The sequence below is a fragment of the Chrysemys picta genome, chromosome 8 (assembly GCF_011386835.1).
Source record: "Chrysemys picta bellii isolate R12L10 chromosome 8, ASM1138683v2, whole genome shotgun sequence".
NCBI classification, from domain to species: Eukaryota; Metazoa; Chordata; order Testudines; family Emydidae; genus Chrysemys; species Chrysemys picta.
The window spans coordinates 89,933,303-89,946,991 of record NC_088798.1 but is presented as its reverse complement, the minus strand read 5'-3'; the positions used below and the strand labels follow the sequence as shown (position 1 = coordinate 89,946,991).

The window sequence follows — 13,689 nt, the reverse complement described above, 5'->3', positions numbered from 1 at the left end:
GCAAAGCCTGACATTCTTCTGTGTCAAAAGTAAACAAAACAGGCAGCATCTAACCGCAGTTATCAGTTTCAAGAGGCTTGGCCCTGGCTGAGTCTTGCTAGAACATAGCGTTGCTAGATAAGATCAGCAGCGGATCATAAATTAGAATGAACCATCAATAGAGGTAATTCCCCTTTCTCCAGCTTTTTGTGCAGTAAGAACAGAAAAAGCCGATTCAGTCTCATCAAAAATCCAGGTCTACTGTACCTGGGAGTCTGTTACCACCTTGCTCATGGCCTCCCAAAGCTCATTTTACGTAGATCAGGCCTCTCCCTCTCTCCATATTCTATAGCAGGTATGTGTGTGCGCGCACGCACACACACTGCTGGGCAGCATTTCATGATGGGGCAGGGGGGTGCAGAAGTTTAAACTTCTGTGGAAAGAAAGTACTTGCCATTGATAAAATGAGAGGGCAAAAGTAATATTCACATTATGATACAGAACAAGCAGACTAAAGGAAGCAGACAGCCTGCCCTCCCCTTGGCCTATCTGGCAGGGCAGTGGTTCTCGAACTTCATTGCAGCGCGACCCCCTTCTGACAACAATAATTACTACATGACCCCAGGAGGGGAGACCAAAGCCTGAGCCATCCCGATCCCTGCCACTTGGGTGGGAGGGCCAAAGCCAAAGGGCTTCAACCTCAGGCCAGAGGCCTGTAATCTGAGCCCCACCACCCAGGTCTGAAGTCAAAGCCCGAGCCCTGTCGCCCAGGGCTGAAGCCCTTGGGCTTCAGCTTCAGCCCTAGGCCCCAGCAAGTCTAACGCCAGCCCTGGCGACTGCATTAAAATGAGGTTTGCGACCCACAGTTTGAGAACTGTTGTGGCAGATGCATGACCAAGGTTTGATGCAGAACTATGAAGCTGGGCAGTTCTGCCAACCGTAAGAGGAGACACTCCATTTGCCACAAACTCATCCTCCTTAGAAGAACTATTAATAACGTAAGAGAACAGCTTTTCCCTCTGCATGCTGATTGAAAGCTAGTCAGCTTCACACTGCTACAAGTTACATCCCACAGTTAACTTCCCTCTTTTCCCCCCAAACACCTGGACTACCTTCTTCAGGAGCATACGAGAGCGTAGAATACAAAGTTGTCGGGTTTTGGTTTTATTAACTACTGCTCATATAAACTGGCCTCAAATTTGACTAAATCCACTCTGGGTTAGGTTTTTTTGGTTTTGTTTATTTTTAATCACATAAGCATTGTACTGATCAGTGAAAGTCAGTTTCGATTTTGTTACAAAGTCCAGGGGATATCCCTGGTACCTTAATCCACATTCCTTTTCTCAATAAAAGAATCTAAAGTCCAAGGGTTAAACTCCCATCAGAAGGCGAATGAAAGATAGAAGAACACATTCCCACACCTACTTAGCTTGGCACCTTTATCGGTGCCCTCCTGTTAGCTGCTTTCCTAATACATGCTGGAAGAGAGGGGTGCCAGTTCCACTGCCTTCAGGCTCTGAATTTGGCCCATATGATGCTTGTGAGCTGTCGGTGAACCGTCTGGCACATTTAACATCAAGACTGAATGTCCTTCTAAGAGAGATGCTGTAGCTCACCAGTAAGTTCCTGAGCAAGAATGTATGACCTGTTTTATGCAGGAAGTCAAACTAAATGACCATAATGCTCCTTTTTGGACTTAACGTCTATGAATTTGCCTATATAGCCCCGTGCCCCCGCAGGATCCGCTCCAAATGGCCCAGAGGTTTAGAGAGTCTTTCATAAACTCTATTTCATAGAATTCTGCAAGGTCAGCGTCACACCCACACAGAAGTGCACTAAGGGCCAACGAACAATCAGCATCCACTCCACCCCATCAGCTGCACTCTCCCTCCTAGGCAGCAACAGGCCCTCGTGTATACTAGAGATCTCTGGTTACTCCATAAAATAATAGCGAAACCCTCATTGCTAATACAGTAAAAACCCAAATGTCAACAGCTTGTCTGACATGGCAAATATTCTGTAGGTGGAAGTGAAATAATTAGCTCTCTGTAAGATAGGCAGCTACAAGCTTGCCAATATTCTTTACAAGAAAAGGGCACTATTTACCAGGGACTTGAAGTATAATAGATCATTTTCCCAGAACAAAATAACCTCCAAGGCGAAATATTTGGAATAAAAAAAGATCAATCCCCATCAGCAGGGGAAGAGGCAGCAAGACAACAGGTCCAAAAAACCAACCAAACAAAAACCACCACACATCTTTTTGGACTTCACAATGGAGAGCTTCATCTATAATGAAGCATGAAGACGATAATCATACCACCACCACGACTACTTAACTCTTATATAGTACTTTTCATCTGTAGATCTCAATGTGGCTTACAAAGGTGGTTAGCATCATTATCTGCATTTTCACAGATGGGGAAACTGAGGCATGGCAAGGGAAAGTGACTTGCCCAACATCACACAGCAGGTCAATGGCAGAGCCAGGAATGGAACCCATCTCTCCTGATTCCCAGTTTGGTGCCATATCCACTAGACCGCACTGCCTCTCATTCAACTGCCAATATTCCCATGTTGGATGCATGTTGAAATGCAGAGTCCCTGAGGGACTGGAATGGAGCTTGGTAACAGTCTTTTCACTGCTAAGTAACCACTTCAAACATACTTCAGGCTAGCAGCAGCCCACAGTCATCAGCACATGAAGGTACCCTCCAAATAAATTTGTTGTCCCAGTCATAAAGTGATGCTGTGAACGATGCTATCACAGCAGTCTCATCATTACCTCGTGTTCCCGTCTGCTGTATCCACCGGCTGAGCTGCAGTCTTAGGCTTGGTCTATACTACACAGTTAGGTCGACATAAGTGCAGACCTAACTATGTCTACACTACAGCCTTGCTCCCGCCAATATACGTGCCCTACTACACACACATAACTCCACCTCCATGAGAGGCGTAGGGCTTATGTCAGTGTAGTTAGGGCAACGCAGTGTCTGTGTTGACGCTGTATTCCTTACATTGGCTGCTGGCTAGAGCCGTGAAATTGACAAGAAAGCCCTCTCCCCAGCTGGGCCTACGCTCCGAGCTGTCCCCCAGGCTCCCGGCTTGGGCTGCCCTCTGAGCTCCCTGCTCTCCACTGGGAGTAGGGCAGCAACGGGACTTCAGGTGCAGATCTCCCCACCAGAGGTAAGAAGCCTCAGGTGGTTCCCCCCCCGCCCCGCCTTCCCAGCAGGGACCGAGAGCTGGGAAGTAGCTGAGCTCCTGGGGGAGAGGGGGAAGGGTGCGGGGGTGCGGGCGCGGCGGCTGTGCAGAGCTGAGAGCCCAGGCTTTCAGCCCCTCACACTGCCTCTCTTCAGTTGGTGGAAGTGCTCCTGGTGAGTACGTGCACCAGCGACAGCAGGAGGGTAGTGTAATTACTGCTGTGGCTGTAAGTCGACCTAACATAGGTCAACTTAGATTGTAGTGTAGACACGCCCTTAGACTAAGCTCTTCATGGCAAAGGCCATCTCTATTATACATCTGCACAATGCCTAGCACAAGGAGGCTGGGGTCTCTAGGTGCTATCACAAATACAAATAACCAATCCTCCTCCCCTCTGCAGTGCAAGGTGGGCCCTAAAGGGGGCGCTGAAACACACTGGCAGAGAGAGGCATTGGCAGCACCTTGCATTGCTGCTCTTGGGTGCAGACAGACCGTTAACCTCAAAAGGCACCTTCCACAAACATATCCCTTTATTTAAATAAATGTTTAAAAAGCTATTTTGAGTATCTGAGCACAAGTGCCAGTCTGTGCCCAGCCACCTGGTTTAGTAACCAGGGAAAGCTCCCTTCTTTGCATTGTCAGGATTAAAAAAAAAAAAAAAAAAAAAAAAAAAAAAAAAAAAAGTCCTTTTAGCTGTGCAAGCCACTAACGCACAGATCCGTATCCCAGGTACTCCTCCGAGTCAGACTCGCACTCTGAACTAGCAAAACACTTCCTTGAACTAATGATTGAGAGCTGGGGAGGGACATTCCCATTTGAGTTCAAAACCAAGCACAACACAGGTTGAAATACTTCCGATTTAATCAAATGGATGCAAAAGGCAAAGGCAAAGACAAGTCCATTGCCCTGGTAAGCCAGAGTTAGTTTCTTTGGGCCGGAAGTTAAACTTCCTGTGATGTCCATTGGCGTTTCCACTTTCTGACCTGTCAGTTTGATTAGTCTCATTACTCAGCGTCCCCGTGGGAAGAACAGTTCAAAAATACAAGTAGGCAACAGATTCCAATCACTGCTCTGGAGTCAGGCATGGAGCACGCCTACGGCTACTGGGAGCTGCCATCTTTGTGAAGGGATGGGTTACTTATGTCACTTCACGCCAGGGGCATGAGAACTGCAGTATCCTGTTTTCAAAGGAACAAAGCTGCATGACTCCACTTTGTATTACAAAGGATAAATTTGTAGGAGGATAAATGCAAAGCCTGACTGGTAATTCATGAGTCTCCCCCTTCCATCTGAATGGCCAATCCCAGTAATTAGTGCCTTTGAGATTGTGCTCTGGCCTTTAAGTACCCAACTGCAGAGTTTGCTGCTGTGGTACTTATCCGGCTGCTTCACGCAGACCAGAGGCAGATTGATAATGAGAAACCACCTCTCCCCCTTTGTTGTGCCCTAATAGCTGGGCTAACATGCCTGGTCTGAACACCTGGGACAAAGCCTTTGCTGTTGGAGGGTTCTCAACTGGAATTTACTCCCCACACTGATCGGATATGGCTTGAGTTGGCTGGCCCAAGGAATGGTTTAAAGGCCCCTTCACTCAGGCTTTTGCCTAATGGGAGGAGGACTAAAGATTTAATAGCTAAACATTCAGGAGGAGCCTGTCAATTTCAGTTAAGATTCACCAATTTGAACAGTCCAATGTTTGTGCCTGGAAGGTGATGGGTGTAGATGTGTTTTTAAAGGAAACACAGTTTAAGATGATAAGCTGAATTACATCAAGCACACGTTTCCTGACATTTTACTGACACTATAGATTACAATTGAATTTTTAAAATGTTACTTCGTTAGGATAGTGGCTATTCACTTTTTGCACATATCTATCAGCATTTCACAGTTGAGAGCCACTAGTCGGTTTCCCTTCTGCTTCTAGTCAGCTTTGAGCTTTAGGGCATGGCTACACTTGCAGATGTAGAGCGCTGAGAGTTAAACCCGCCTTCGGAGAGTGCAGTAGGGAAAGCACTGCAATCTGTCCACACTGACAGCTGCTTGCGCACTGGCATGGCCACATTTGCGGCACTTGCAGCGGCATTGGGAGTGGTGCATTATGGGCAGCTATCCCAGCATGCAAGTGACTGCAACATGTTTTTCAAATGCGGGGGGTGGGGTGGAGTGTGACAGGGAGTGTGTTGTGTGTATGTGGGGGGAGAGAGAGTGGGTTTTTGGGGGGGCTGAGAGCATGTCAGCATGCTGTCTTGTAAATTCAGACAGCAGCAGACCCCTCCCTCTCAGCATTCCCGGCTGTCAGAAACGGAGCTTTCAAAAGGGCATATCCGCATTCCTACAGTGATTCAAAACAATGACAAGAATTGCCACTTGATTTAAGGGGATTATAGGACGTTTCCAGAGGCTGATCAGAGCATAGTAATGCAACACTTCATCCACACTGGCGCTGCGGCGCTCCAGCGGGGGCGCAGCAAACGTTATTCCACTCTCCGAGGTGGAGTACAGCAGCGCTGTAGCCGTGGATTCAGAGTGCTCTACGTGCCTTGCAGTGTGGAGGGGGAGTGAGCTAGGGCGCCCAGAGCTCCTTTATTGCACGGTAACTCGCAAGTGTAGCCAAGGCCTTAGATTTTCCTAAGTGATCACAGTGCTAGGATGCTTGGGTTGGAAACACAGCAGGGAAAATGTTTATTTGCATTTCTTAATTGTTTTTATGGAATATTTTTAAGTCAATGGAAACATTTCCATGGCTCTCAGGGGTTTGTAAAAGCACTTTTAAAAAAAAGAAAAAAGAAATCTTCAAGTTACGTCCACAGAGGAATGCTGTAAGATCAAAGCTGCAATTTATCACTCATCGCAGGATGGGCTCTCAGTTTGGTTTTGAGTCACTGTATTGTCCCCACCTGGAAGTACCTTCATTAATATCAATTTATGTGCAAATTTTATGTTCTTGGCATTTCATTTAATAAAATCAGTGATAGTGCACGTAGGGAGTAACATGGCGAGATAGGATTTACCTCCATCCCATCTATAGCGCCCTCATATTTATGGGTAATGAAATTAACTTCCCAGGCTAGTCTTCTGAAAGCGTTGTGCAGGTTTCCTTTGAGGACTGACAGGTCAGATAGAGGGATCGCTTTGTGAAAAGTGTTCACCCACAGGGCATAGCGTGTTTTTGTCTTTTATCATTTTCCTGTGTGAGTTCATAAAGAAACAAACAAACAAACATGTCTCTCGGGTACAATAAAAACTGACATTCACTAGATGACCTAGATAAGGCAGAAGCACCCCACCTCAAAGATAAATATTCCTGCTGCACCTGTAACTTTAAGTTTGTCAATACTTTGGAATGTATGACGTTCTGGTCATATACCAGGTGTAACAAGCACTGGAAGACCCAGTGGAACAGTGAGCCTGCGGTAGCAAAATACAAGGAGCAGGTCCTCAGCTAATATAAATTGTCATGGCTCCACTGATTTCAACACCAGCTGAGGATAAGCCCCCAGGTCCTGGCAATTTCACACTGCGCAAAAAGCCAATCACTCATTTAAGCAATCTGCAGGAGCCAGTTTGTGCTACCCTGTTCCAGTCCTCAGAGTGAACTACCTGGATGTCAGAGTCCAAACAAGCATCCCCCACAAGCCGAGGATGTGCTAACGCACAACAGCCAGGCAGAGATTAACTGGATCATGTAGCAGTCACATCTGAGTTCTAAGGCATCGGTAAGTATTTAGGAACAAATAGAGCGGCTAGTGAATCCTCTGCCGTGCTTGTGCAGTGGCTCTCTGGTTAGACCAAGTTTGGGGTGAATTTTAGTGACACAGATACAAGCATTGGTTGATGAGAGACCTAACAAGGGCAGGAACTGTGCTGTCTCTCCTTGTGCTGCACTGAGGTTTATTTAGTGTCAATCACAGTAAAACTGTTCAAAACACTTTCAGGGAGGAGAAACGTTTACTACAAAAGCACAAGGCAATGCGTAAAGCACCAATTTAGACCTGCAATGCTCCTGCTAAGTAAGATGTTAAACATTAAAACAAAACAGTATTAATCTCCAGGGGAAAGGACTCTGGGGAAAAAAACATCCTGGGAATGTATCTTGTACACATGGTATCTGATGAATACACCTTTCTATGGCTCAAGCTCACTGTATAAGGGATAATATTTCCCTGGTATTTAAAGTTGTTACAGCTGGACTTAACATAGTAAATCTGATACTTCAGTGTCAGCTTTAAAAAACAAAAAAACAAAAAACATTATTTCCAGTTAAAAGTAGTTAAAAGCCACCCAACACCTCACAGGACTCAGTACCCTGGGGCAACAGGCAAAGAACTTTTTATGATGATGCAGGATTTTCAAGAATGCTTGGTATGAACTGGTACAGAGAAAGGGAACAGAAACCTGCTGAATGCACCATCAAAAGCAAATGGCACCAAGATAAGGATCTTTGAAGCTGGGTGTTTCCCAGAGCAAAGGCCATCACTAGAAACGGATGCAACAGGACATACTAGTGTGAAAAGGTTAATTTCATATCCAGGACTTCAGTTCTCCTCTCTAGTTACATTAGTCTTATTTTTGCCCACACTGTCCCTCCCCAACCTCACTGCCCCCTTTGATGGCTTCGACAGAGTGTAGCCCAATGTTCTTTCCCTTTTTCCCGCCCAATTAGATCTGGAATGCAAAGACAGGGACATGATATAGTCCCGTGGCCATGGGACATGTGATAGTGCCATATGGATAGTTACATACGACCGGAATTCAGGAAGCCCACACAATGTCCATGCAATATGCACAATGATCGAAACAAACATGTTTCTCTGCTCACTGAAAATTCAAAGGGTTTTCGTGGTGGAAGTGAAATACTTGCAAGGTAACGGAATCTACTTCAGTTAGGTATTTACACATACAGAGCAAGCAAACTAGGCCAATTCCATAAACTGAGCAACTAAGCCAAGCCATTAGCGAAATAAACTCTGATGGCCTACAGATGTGCTCTGGCAAAGGTAAATTACTGGGCTAGGGCAGCATGAGGTTTTAGCTTTGGTCTCAGGAAAAAGCCTATTTACAAGACAATAGGGTTTCAGTTACATAACCACAGTTTATAGCAAAGCAGTAAAAGTATCCCACCCACAGCTTACTTCAATTAGAACCTCACACCTTATGGAAGAGCTTTGTAGACATTAATAGGGGTTAAAGCAATAGGGTTTTATACAAATTACCCTAAAAATCTATTGATTTAACTTAGGTTTTTCAACCCACCTGTAAAAGTCCATAGCAGGGAGATATGAATGATCCTCTATCCATTCTATAGAATGGTCCAAGAAACCTCTGGGTTTCTTGCCTGGTTTTACTGAAAAACAATGGAAAAACTCCCACCGACTTCAACTGGCCCAGGATTTCACACTGAGAGGTTCTAATTCTGTATTAAGTTCACAGCACTTTTCTATACAGGATGCAAAAGGGATATATTTGTTACTGTTAAAACAGACTGTCAAGCTGTAAGCCAAACTCCCTCTCTGGAGGTCAAAAGTCAGGTGCTCAGAATAAAGGCTGGTGGAGAAAACGTCAGTCCAAGAGAAGTTCCGCCCCCACCCACAAGAGAACACACACTTAAACAGATGGAGACATTTGAAAGTAGGAGACTGCAAGCTCCTCTGGCCCAGGGCCATTCCTTATCTGCTCGAAGCATTTCTACAGCTCCTAACACAGGCAGTATCTAAGGCCTTGGCTACACTCGGGAATTCACAGCGCTGCCACAGCAAGTGTAGTCGCGCCGCCAGCGCTGTGAGAGCTCTCTCGCAGCGCTGCATGTACTCCACTTCTCCGAGGGGAGTAGCTTGCAGCGCTGCACTCACTGCGCTCAGGGGGGGGGGGGGTGTGAAATTGCTCACACCCCTGAGCGCAGCAAGTTGCAGCGCTGTACAGCACCAGTGTAGCCAAGGCCTAGAAGTCAATAAGCAATGAAGAAGACAGTGCATCCAACAGCTACTATATTCTCTCCCCAAGAAGAGAAAGTTCAGTAGTGCCAACCCCAAGCATTCAAAAACCATGAGGCCCAGGCCCCAAAGAGTTGAGATTATTTTTAATAATAGATATTGGGGGCAGGTGGCAGATTGCCTTCAGGTTCCTGATCCCATAGGCTGCACTCAGGTCACGTTTGCAAGCTTTGCTCCCCACCCACAAGGGCTATAAACTTGCTTTTATTTGCATGAGGGTCTCCACCCTCGTTTAGTGCCCCAATTCCAACAGCTGGGCTTTAAGAAACACACACCAAATATCGCCAGGCTCGCGATAAAAATCATGAGAGTTGGCAACACTGCAATTCTGGGAGCTTCTTGGGGCTGTTTATAAGTAGCACAAGCTTGCTTAGCTCTTGCCAAGAGCAGAAGGAAGTGAAGTGAGTCAGTAACTATTGGCACGGTGCATGGAGCACAGCATCATGGGGATGTATTGCAACTTAAAATTCCTCAGCGCAGAATGTTGTAATGAGGACAACTCCATCCCATAAAGTTCATGGAGTGTCCAAACTCACACTGTTTACACCTGTGGCCTGCAGCAGGCTTTCACTCTCACACTCCAGAATGCAGGGGCTTCTTTTCACTCAACTTTATATAGCTCAGGGATTGCCAGGGACCAAAATAAGGGTGAATATTTAGTTTAAATGAACCTACTTCAGGGTCGGGAGCATTTTATACACTTTCCCCCGTGCAGAAGTTAGCGCCACAAACACCGCACTTAGCTGCCTACCAAAAATGAGGCAAAACCCTGACCCCCAAACACGGGAACTGTGAGGGCAGTGATTGGAGCTCACAGCAACGCTAAAAGCGGATGCTGCTGAATCCCAGGTTTCTTCACATCTTTTCATTATTAATTCAGGAGCACTTGCTCTATCAGCTCAGTTAACGTCTCAATACCGGGGCCAGCACTGGAACATGGACTTCAGTCTATTGAGACTTCAGTGTCCGTGTTACGCAGGCTGCAGCTGTAACCCACACACCTTCGAGACAGAGATAAAAGGAGTCTGCTCTACAGCCTTAGCTAACAGCCAGTAGCTCCTGCAGTAGAGGCTCATGCCCTAAGCTTCAGAGGCCCCAGATTCGATCCCGCCCACCGACAGCCAGGGTCGGTCAGCATTACACAGCAATAAGATACTGGGAGCGGAACGTGCCACCGACAGGGAGGCTGAGTAAGTCATGACCACTGGCCAGGCGAAGCCCTGCAACGCCTCTACACTTGGGGCACTCCTTCATGCCACTCTCAGAACCCTGGGGAACCCCACTGCACTGCTGATACGGCACAGCACTCAGCTTTCCTTCCGCTGGAGTGTTCCAACAGGGCTTTGCTCCTGCACTGACCGTCTGAGCCAAAAACGCCGTAGGTTCTGCCTCTCTGGCTTCTGAACACCTCCAGGAGAAAAAGTTTTTACACCATTCTATTTACCAGAAATGTATGTTCTTAAAACAACAAAATAAACCCACCCCCATTTGGATGCAAACATTCCCCTGCAACGTTTGCAACCCAAAAGCTGCAGCCTTGTATTTGTTGCAAGAGAATCTTGGAAATGTTGTTTGAGGCTAGGCTCTTGGGTGGGTTTGTACTCAGGCAACTAGCCTGAGCAGCAGCCACACAGCTATTTTTGGTAACTAGCTGAATCAGAGCTGGCACATGTCTATCCAAGCAGGGAACTACACTTCCTAGCTGCTGTGTAGATGTAACTAAGAGTGGAACTTCCTGGCCTGTTTACTTCCTACGAGCCCAGTGAAACACAGGAGTAGTTAAATGAACAGCATAAATGGTGAAAGACAAATGCCACTTGCAAATAACCAAAAATAGAACACTAGCCACCTAACAATGGACTGAGGTACAAGAAGATTTCCCCTCATGGGAGGTTTTGATACCGGGATATCTTGTTTCATTAGTTTCTAAAGGACCGTTTAATTTTAGTAGGTCAGCAGACAATGACACGTTACTCAGTGCTTTGCAGAGAAAAGCAGAGCAAAGGGGAAAGGCAGAATTTCCTACAGGAAGGAAGGAAAGCTTCCTACGGAGGGAGGAGGTGGGAAGAACAAGCTGATGTTTTAGAAAACAGAGGCCAATAAATAAATCAGGCTGACTAGTTAAAGTGAGGGGAAGCTGAAGGAGGCAGAAATGGAGTGGGGAAGGTACAGAGCAGTGGTTTTCAAATTTTTTTTCTGGCAACCCAGTTGAAGAAAATAGTTGATGCCCACGACCCAACAGAGCTGGAGATGAGGGGTTTGGGATGTGGGAGGGGCTCAGGGCTGTGGAGTGGGGCTGAGAATAAGGGGTTCAGGGTGTGGGAGGGGGCTCTGAGCTGGGGGGAAGGCCCTGGGCTGGGGGTGCAGATGAGGGCTCTGGGTTTGGGGGGCTCAGGGCTGGGGGTTGGGGTGTGGGAAGGGGTCAGGGTGCAGGGTCTCGGGTGGGGCCAGGGATGAGGGGTTTGGGGTGCAGGAATGGGCTGGGGATTGGGGCGTGGGTTTACCTTGGGCGGCTCCCCGTCAGCGGCGCAGCTGGAGTGCAGAGACAGGCTTTCCGCCTGTCCTGGCACTGCGAACCGCGCTGTGCCCCAGAAGCAGCCAGCAGTAGGTCCAGCTCCTAGGCGGAGGCGCACAAGCGGGCTCCGCACAGCTCTTGCCTGCAGGCACCGCCCCCCCAGCTCCCATCGGCCGGAGTGCAGAGCTGGGGCTCGGGCAGCCTAGGAGCCAGCCTTGCTGCTGGACACTTCCGGGGCACATTGCGGTGTCAGAACAGGTAGGGACTAGCCTGCCTTAGCCGGGCAGCAAGGCCGACGGGACTTTTAATGGCCCGGTCAGCGGTGCTGACCAGAGCTGCCGCAACCCAGTGCCTTACATTCCGCGACCCACTACTGGGTCATGACCAGCAGCTTGAAAACCACTGGTATAGAGTAAGACAAGTCTGGTCTCTAATCCTGAGCTTGTCGATTTGTTTGACTTTTTGATTTCTGGAAAAGTCACAGTGTCAGTAGACTCCCTGAATTCCCTCATAAGGATGTTTGCCTTTCACTTTGCTGGAAGGTTAGAGATTTATTTTGATGCTTGAACCTAACGTGACGCTTAAAACGAAGATCAGTTGCCATCTGAATGCTAGTTCTCAAGACAACGTGCAAGCCGTCTTCCCTTCAGACTTGCAGTGCTCATGAAAAGGAGGGTTTGAGGCTCACATTTAAGAGCTCAAATGCTGCACATTTAACCTTGATTTATGGCAAGCCACAGGAGACAGGGAGAGCGTTAGTGCACTTCTCAGAAAGGACACTGATACATGCTGGCACGACAGGCTTCGGTCTGGGCTGCATCCTAGCATAGTCTAACGTGAAGCAAGAGACCCTGGCTTTAGCATTTCATCTCTCAGATGCCAGTGACCTTACCAGCTAGTAGAGTTCCACATTCAGATTTCAGAAGTCACTAGTTTAAGTTTAACAGTGAGGGTAATTAATCACTGTAACAACTTTCCAAGGGTCGTGGTGGATTTTCTGTTATGGGCAATTTTTAAATCAAGATTGGATGTTTTTCCTCAAAGACATGCTCTAGTTCAAACAGGAATTAATTCAGGGAAGTCACATGGCTTGTGCTACCAGGAGGTCAGACTAGATCAGAGTGGTCCCTTCTGGCCTATAATCTATGAATAGAGAGTCTTCAGGAATCTGCTGGGAGGCTGTGAAGATGCTTGAGGGGAAGGGCATTAAGATTGCTCGGGAACACAGCATCTTGCACGCTTATGGTTTGACATTATAGCCGTGAAGGCTTCTAGGGCCACCCAGATGTAGTTGCAAGAAGGGGCAGCTGTACTGGCAGATGTGAACAGAGAGGGAACAGAATACATTGGTGAAAGATCTACATACATCCCAATTTCTGGAGCCCCATACAGGCATCCTCACGGACACGTACACCACAGTCTGAATCCAGCAGGGAAAGGGGAATCCTTCTCTAGCACCACAACCCCTTCTACCCTCCCTGCAGCCGCACACTGAATATCAGAGGGTTTTCCTCTAACACAAGGGGAATGATTACTAAGTAGTGTATGTTGTCAGAGAAGGGTGGGGGGGGGGGCAGGAGTGTACCATTATGGAGCCGTTCTTCCAGTTTTACGGTAACTGGCCACTGAAGTAACCAGTTTGATTGCATTTTATGTTACAGCAACAGAATGCCCAGAAGTTTTAAGCATATATGCAAGGAGGCTCATTCCAGGTGAGGGCTTTCCACATTTCCTGGAGCTAAGTTCTTAGCATCAGTTCCTACAGAACTGTACCACAGAAGCCTAAACTGCAATAATGACTCATGCCGTTTAGAAACCTGTCCAGATTCCTCTTAAATCAGGTTCCATAATAAGAGGGGCTGGGTGGAGAATTGGGGGACAGAAGGGGGCGCAGGGAGAAAATGGGCTTTTAAACCTTTTTGTAATCTCCAACAGGAAAACGAGGCTCTTGCCCTACATAAGCACTTGTGAATGGACAGAACATACAACCACTGCGGTGTTTTT

General features: G+C 47.2%; 1 protein-coding gene across 2 annotated transcripts in view; it reads right to left on the bottom strand.

Moving 5' to 3' along the window:
• Positions 1-13,689, bottom strand: part of STK10 (serine/threonine kinase 10) — an 82,864-nt gene that overhangs the window by 47,036 nt on the left and 22,139 nt on the right. The gene's annotated exons all lie outside the window — the stretch shown is intronic.